Source organism: Sapajus apella, unplaced genomic scaffold (assembly GCF_009761245.1).
Source record: "Sapajus apella isolate SASKATOON/1434 unplaced genomic scaffold, GSC_monkey_1.0 scaffold22, whole genome shotgun sequence".
Taxonomy (NCBI): domain Eukaryota; kingdom Metazoa; phylum Chordata; class Mammalia; order Primates; family Cebidae; genus Sapajus; species Sapajus apella.
The window spans coordinates 3,924,899-3,932,063 of NW_022436962.1; the positions used below are offsets into that span (position 1 = coordinate 3,924,899).

General features: G+C 44.1%; 1 long non-coding RNA gene across 1 annotated transcript in view; it reads left to right on the forward strand.

The window, feature by feature from the left end:
• The window catches only part of LOC116558658, a 7,207-nt gene extending 245 nt beyond the window's left edge, over positions 1-6,962 (forward strand). Inside the window, exon 2 of the long non-coding RNA XR_004272120.1 lies at positions 6,884-6,962. This is a non-coding gene — a long non-coding RNA (uncharacterized LOC116558658). The remainder of the gene's footprint in view (positions 1-6,883) is intronic.
• The last annotated feature ends 203 nt before the right edge of the window (positions 6,963-7,165 follow it).

Consider the following 7,165-nt stretch of genomic DNA (forward strand, 5'->3'; position numbering starts at 1 on the left):
GAAGGAAAGAAAGAAAGAAAGAAAGAAAGAAAGAAAGAAAGAAAGAAAGAAAGAAAGAAAGAAAGAAAGAAAGAAAGAAAGAAAGAAAAACTGATTATCAGGCGTGACTTACGGACTTACTAGGGTATTGGAGGAGCAGGTTTGCGGGTAACAGTTGATAACTGAGTTTAATTTGGGTTTGGGGTGTCCACGGAAACCTCAAATGGAAATGTACACTGGGTAATGGGATGTGCTGCTCTGAAGCTCAGTAGAGAGATGGAAAAAGATACAGATTTGGTATGATAAACACACAGACATTTCCCAAAGCCTTTGTGGCCATTCCCTTGGGAAACTAGCATTCCTTTCTGCGTTTTCACATCTGTCAAATGAAGATATTAACTATTATGTGATATCAATGATATGTGACACATTAATCATTATGTATCATTTTGAATGACATTGTGTGGTCACTCAAAAGTATATACAAGGCCAGGCGTGGTGGCTCATGCCTGTAATCCCAGCACTTTGGGAGGATGAGGTGGGCAGATCACTTGAGGTCAGGAGTTCAAGGACAGCCTGGCCACTTGGTGAAAGCCCACCTCTACTAAAAATACAAAAGTTAGCTGGGCGTGGTGGTGGGCGCCTATAATCCCAGCTACTCGGGAGGCTAAGGCAGGAGAATCACTTGAACCTGGGAGGCAGAGGTTGTAGTGAGCCAAAATCATTCCATTGCACTCCAGCCTGAGTGACAAGAGCAAAACTCCATCTCAAAAATAAAAGTACAAAATAAAGGCCAGGTGCAGTGGTTCACACCTGTAATCCTAGTACTTTGGGAAGCTGAGGTGGGTGGATCACCTAAAATCAGGAGTTCGAGACCAGCCTGACTAACATGGTGAAACCCCATCTCTACTAAAAATACAAAAATTAGCCAGGTGGGTGGTGCACACCTGTAGTCCCAGCTGCTTGTGAGGCTGAGGCAGAAGAATGGCTTAAACCCAGGAGGCAGAGGTTGCAGTGAGCCTGAGGTCGCTCCAACTACACTCCAGCCTGGGCAACAAGAGCAAAACTCTGTCTCAAAAACAAACAACAACAAATATATATATATATAGCTTTGAGACAGGGTTTCACTGTGTCAGCCATGCTGGAATGCAGTGGCATGATCACAGCTCACCCCCAAGTGATCCTCTTGCCTCAGCCTCCCGAATAGCCTGGGACTATAGACATGCACCACCAAGCCCAGCTAATTTTTGTGTTTTTTGATAGAGATGGGGTTTTGCCATCTAATTAAAAATAAAAGGAACTGCAGAATATCTTACTGGAGAGAATTAAAAGAAGACTACTCACCTTGCTTACAGCATCATTCACGATGTGACCCCTGCCCACCTTCTATGGCTGTTTCTGAAGATTCCTCTTCATATAAGCTATCGTCCAGCCAAACTGGAGTTCTCAGCTTGCTTTGCATTTTTCCACTTCCCTCCCCTCCTACCTTTCTCAGACTTGCCCTCTGCCTGGAATATTGCCTTCTGGAAATTAGTACCCACCCAATTTAGTACCCCTGTCTATAAAAACACTAACAGCGCCACCCATCTCACAGGATCCTCTGAACCACTTAGGTCTAATCTTAAGGTTTCTATCCATTCAGTGACCATGGCTTTGTACTGCCTTCAAAGCATTACACTTTCATCCTATGCCAAAAATACTCATCCAAAGGCCAATCCTGCACACAAGCTCTGGGGGGGTCTCTAAACACCCTAAAATCATTGCAAAATCGTGTGTGTGTGTGTGTGTGTGTGTGTGTGTGTGTGTGTGTGTCTACACTGTGCATTTTGTGGGGGAAAGAGGACACATATGTTTCCCCAGATTTTCAAATCTTCCGTGAGTCCAAAAAAGTAATTTACTTCTCAGTTGGTCACTTTGTACTGTCTGCTTCAAAGCGACCTTCAGGGTTTATCCAGCTCAGTGTGCCTCCTGAGTGCCTGGAAAAGAGCCTGGCACACACCAGGCATTCAATTGTGGAGTTCAACTGGGTAGTCAACACACATGTTGGCATTTACCAAGAAGAGAGGGGAAAGCCTTAAAAACAAAGAAGGAAAAGAAAACCCTTCATTCCTTCAAGTTAAAGATTCTGTCGCAACCCAAACAAGAACCAAAGTGAAAGTGAAATTACTGTATTTTCTCTAACACTTTCAGCCCAGCCTACTGGCAAGGCTAGGATTAGGGACCAGGGGGGATCTTCTGCAGTCCTCCATCTGCCCCTGACTCACTGGGATCTTGGGTAATAAGTATCTCAAACTCGCTATACCTCATTTCCTATTTTCGCAACATGGAAAATAATTCTTGCCCCTTATCTACTAAGTGAGGAGATTGTAAGGAAAACAGATGACACACAAAATGCTTTCTGAACTCTTCATTAGGCAGAGTCCTTACAAATCTTTTCGTCACAGAGTCTGTGGTTACAAAGGCCCACTCAGTTCTAGTGGTTGTTTTGATGTCCTGCCTTCTTTCAGGTCTAAAATATTTCCAAATGTGCTCAAATTTGGCATTGACGGTAAGAAAATCTTGGGCTGGAAACCGTTCTGACCACACTCTGGAGCAGCATTTCTCAACAATTTTTAACTTAGACTCCCATTTGATAAGCATTAAAAATCTCACTCCTTTTTAAAATTGTGTTTTATGAAAACAAAGGTTGATTTTTCCCCCCTTTTCAAAGTATATAATTCTATAATAAATACTGCTTGGCCAAAAAAAAAAAAAATGGGAATGAACCATTGATTTACAACAGCATGCACAAATCTTAAATGCATTATGCCATGTGAAAGAAGCCAGACCAAAAAGAGCACATGGTGTATGATTCCATTCATATAAAATTCTAGAAAGGCAGCCAGGTGTGGTGGCTCATGCCTGTAATCCCAGCACTTTGGGAGGCCGAGGTGGACAGATCACCTAAGGTCAGGAGTTCGAGACCAGCCTGACCAATACAGTGAAACCCCATCTCTACTAAAAATACAAAAATTAGCTGGGCTTGGTGGCAGATGCCTGTAATCCCATCTACGTGGGAGGCTGAGGCAGGAGAATCATTTGAACCTAGGAGGCAGACATTGTGGTGAGCTGAGATTGCACCATTGCACTCCAGCTTGGGCGACAGAGCCAGACACTGTGTCCCCCCCAAAAAACAAAGAATTTCCTTTTTTAAACTCTACCCCTCTCTACCCTGTCCCCATAAACATTGCTCTGAATCGTGAGCACACTGACCACCTAGCCTGACCCTCATTCCTTCTTGAGATCCCCGGACCTGGCACGGTAAGCAAGCCCTGACTCTCAGTACCTGCCTTCCACACACACTTGGTCATTTCCTGCCCTAAGAGCTGTTCTGTTCTCTCCCTGGAAACGGCCTCCTGCTTCCGTTTCTTCTTCATTCCAGATGCAGTTCAGGAATCTTCTCCAGCAGCCTTCCCTGAATCTGCGCTCACACCTGTGCTCCACGGCTCCTGAGCATAACTCCAGCTGCCACTCACCACTCTGTATTGATTTTATCTGTTGAAGCTTCTAGTCTTCCTCATGAGACAGTAAACAGAAAGGAATTCTTAACCCTTTTTTGTGCCTCCTAAATCCTTCTCAAAATAAGGTAAACTACCTAGGCATATGCAGAAAACTCATTATGAAATACAGTTATCAAACTATTCAAACATATATTGGCTGTCACGCCGTATGTGCCTCGCATTGATGTAGTGGTAGGTCAGATGGTTACCATTATTTCAAAGTAGTAATATGTATAAACAGGAATAGCCACCACTCCTGTGGCTTGTCATTGCCATTGATAACTGAAGGAAATACTGTATTGTGGTTAGAGGTTGGTAAAACTGTAATCTTTTCCTATAGAAGTTCCTGAATTCCACCCAAGAACAAGGAGCCACAGGCCCCTAGATAGAACAGCTGTTTAGAGGGGCTGTGTCCTCTTTATCTTTGGGTTCTCGATGTTCTCAGCACACAGCAGGGAACCTAATATCTCAGCTACAAAACAATGTAATAATAACAATGGCAATATTAAGATAGTTTCTCCTGTTAATACTCATTACTGCTAGCATGCTTCCAGCGAAGTATGTCCTGGAAAATGGTTTACTGACTGCCAAAGACCTTGAAAATACATTTACCTGGAACCATAGCATTCCCTGGCCACCTCATAACATTCTTCGATTCTTCAAAGTATTAGCATAAAACCACGGAAAGAAATACACAAAGGTCAGGGGGACTTAGAGGAGGAAGTCAATTCCCTTAATGTGACCTTGCCACATACAATGTGACCTTCCAATGGAGCATGTAGCTCTCTAAATCCTTGAGAAATGGAAGAAATTCCCTTTGCTCAGTCTTTTTCTTCTCATTGCAGTGGTGAATAACGCAAGATGTTTCATGCTAACCACGGCCCTCTCTTGCTATTACTAAATACTTCCTTGCTTCTCTGTTGTTGCAGCTATTGTTGAGAGCATTTCATAAGAGTGTGAAAACAATGAAACAAGTTTAAGTAAACTGAAGTAACAATGAAGTACCTACAGAGGAAAAAACTCCTGTTCACTGTGAGCTCTCACATGACCTTCAGGTCTTTTATTTAATTGAGACAGGTCCTCTGCCACCCAGACTGGAGTGCAGCTGGGACTACAGGCACGTGCCAACACATCCACCTTTTCTGTGTTTTTTGTAGAGATGGAGTTTCACCATGCTGACCAGGCTGGTCTCAAACTCCTGGGCTCAAGTGATCCACCTGCCTTGGCCTCCCAAAGTGTTGCAATTCCATGCATGAGCCACCACGCCTGGCCAGCCTGCTTTAGTCTTAAACGCTGCACATTGAACCATCCACTCCTGGGTCTGGGTGCCGTGTGCGAGCCCAGGTCTATCTCCATTCTGCAGGCAGCATGGAAGAGGCTACTCCTCTGCCTCCTACATCATACCCATTTCCTTGGTATTCGAGGTGAACTGGTTTCTTACAGCATAATTCTAAAGAGCTAAGGTGAGTTTAAGAAAAAAGAAAAATACGTTAAAATCTCTTTTTTACTCCTACCAAGAAATTTGGGAGCCACTCTTACCCTAAATCAGTCAGGCAAATTCAAAAAATGTGGAGCAAGCCTGTTGGTCTATGCACACCCCCATCCCCGTTATAGCAGTAAACATTGACATTAAAAATGAGCTCTGTAGAAACAAGCAGTTTTAGACACTGAGTATCAAGATAGTGGCTCACTGCCTAGATAAGAATTTGTAAAATTCCTGAGAACTACTGAGTAAAATTTCTAGCTCACCAGAAGAGAAAGGCCACAATTCTGAAGTAAGGGGGCTGGCATCCCCTCTGGCTTCCTGGGGGATCAGCCAAGGCCAGCTGATTTGCAGAACATTTTGCATACAACAGAAATGAGCGTCCCTCCTCTCTTCACCCTCACTCACCCGCTTTTTACCTTTGGTTTATGTTCAAATCAATCCCATTTTCAAAGTAGTAACAACTGCCTTTACACCACTTCTCCCAAAAGTGACCAAGCTACTGCCATATTATCTCCGTGTTCTAATTTCTCAAGAGAGTAGTTCACAGTTGATGTCTTCACTTCCCTCTGATTCTCTCCTCTGACCTCTCTCAACTCCTGTTCCCAGACATCAGTCTCTGCACTGGACTGCAGTTAATTCACTGAAATGGGTGGTGCCAAACTCAAAGACCTCATAATGGCCAACCACAGATGATTTTGAGTCCTGAGCGTCCATAATCCCGAGGGATGCCTGACAGCACGCTCCAGCTGGAAACAGTGCTTCTGCTGTCCTAGTCCTACCTAACCACTTTTCCTGCATTTTCTTTAGATGCTAATATTCCTAATTGTCTTTATTTTGTTTTTGTTTTGAGACAGGATCTCGCTCTGTCGCCAGGTGCCAGGCTAGAGTGCAGTGGTGCGATCTGGGCTCACTGTCACATCTGCTTCCCGGTTTCAAGCAATTCTCCTGCCGCAGCCCCCCAAGTAGCTGGGATTACAGGCGCATGCCACCATGCCCAGCTAAATTTTGTATTTTTAGTAGAGACAGGTTTCACCATGTTGGCTAGGATGGATCTCGCACATTTGTAAAACACTATAAATTCTTGCAACCATTTAAATTTTGGATTGTAGCTACTTGGGAGGCTGAGGTGGGAGGATTGCTTGAGCTCAGGAGTTTGAGACTGTAGTGAGCCATAATTGCCCCACTGCACTCCAGCCTGGATGAAGAGTGAACCCCTGTCAAGTAAATAAATAACAAAATAAATAAATAAAATAAAACATTTGGATGTCAAATCAAAAATTGCATAGGAGTACGTAGTTTTGTTTTGTGGGATTTTGTTGTTGTTGTTATTTTTTTTTTTTTTTTTTGAGACGGAGTCCATTTTTTTTTTTTTTTTTGAGACGGAGTTTCGCTCTTGTTACCCAGGCTGGAGTGCAATGGCGCGATCTCGGCTCACCGCAACCTCCGCCTCCTAGGTTCAAGCAATTCTCCTGCCTCAGCCTCCTGAGTAGCTGGGACTACAGGTGCGCGCCACCATGCCCAGCTAATTTTTGTATTTTTAGTAGAGGCGGGGTTTCACCTTGTTGCCCAGGCTGGCCTCAAACTCCTGACCTCTGGTGATCCGCCCACCTCAGCCTCCCAAAGTGCTGGGATTACAGGCGTCAGCCACTGTGATCGTCACTTTTCTTTTTATAGAAACAATAACTGAGAAACTCTTTTCAAATAAATAAAAGAATGTAAGTATTTTTAGCTACAGCAATGTCACTCAAATCTTTGAAATCCTTGAAAATCAGAGCCCCGAAATCACTTTGTAATCTATCCTTATGTTCAGCCAGGCACAGTGGGGTGCCACTGTAACCCCAGCCACCCTGTGAGACTGAGGTGGGAGAACCACCTGAAGTTCGAGGCTGTAGTACGCTATGATCACACCTGCGAATAGCCACTGAACTCCAGCCTGGGCAACATAGTGAGACCTATCTGTGTGTGTGTGTGTGTGTGTGTGTGTGTGTGCGCGCGCGCGCGCGTGTGTGTGTGTGTGTGTTTAGGTGTCACTTCAAGTATGATGAAAGCAAACAGCCAGAACCACCTGACTTGTAAAAGGAAGTGCCGCTCACCCTGAGTCATTCACATTCTCATACATGTATTATATTTGAAATTGCCCCCTATGTTTGGAGTCCTGGAG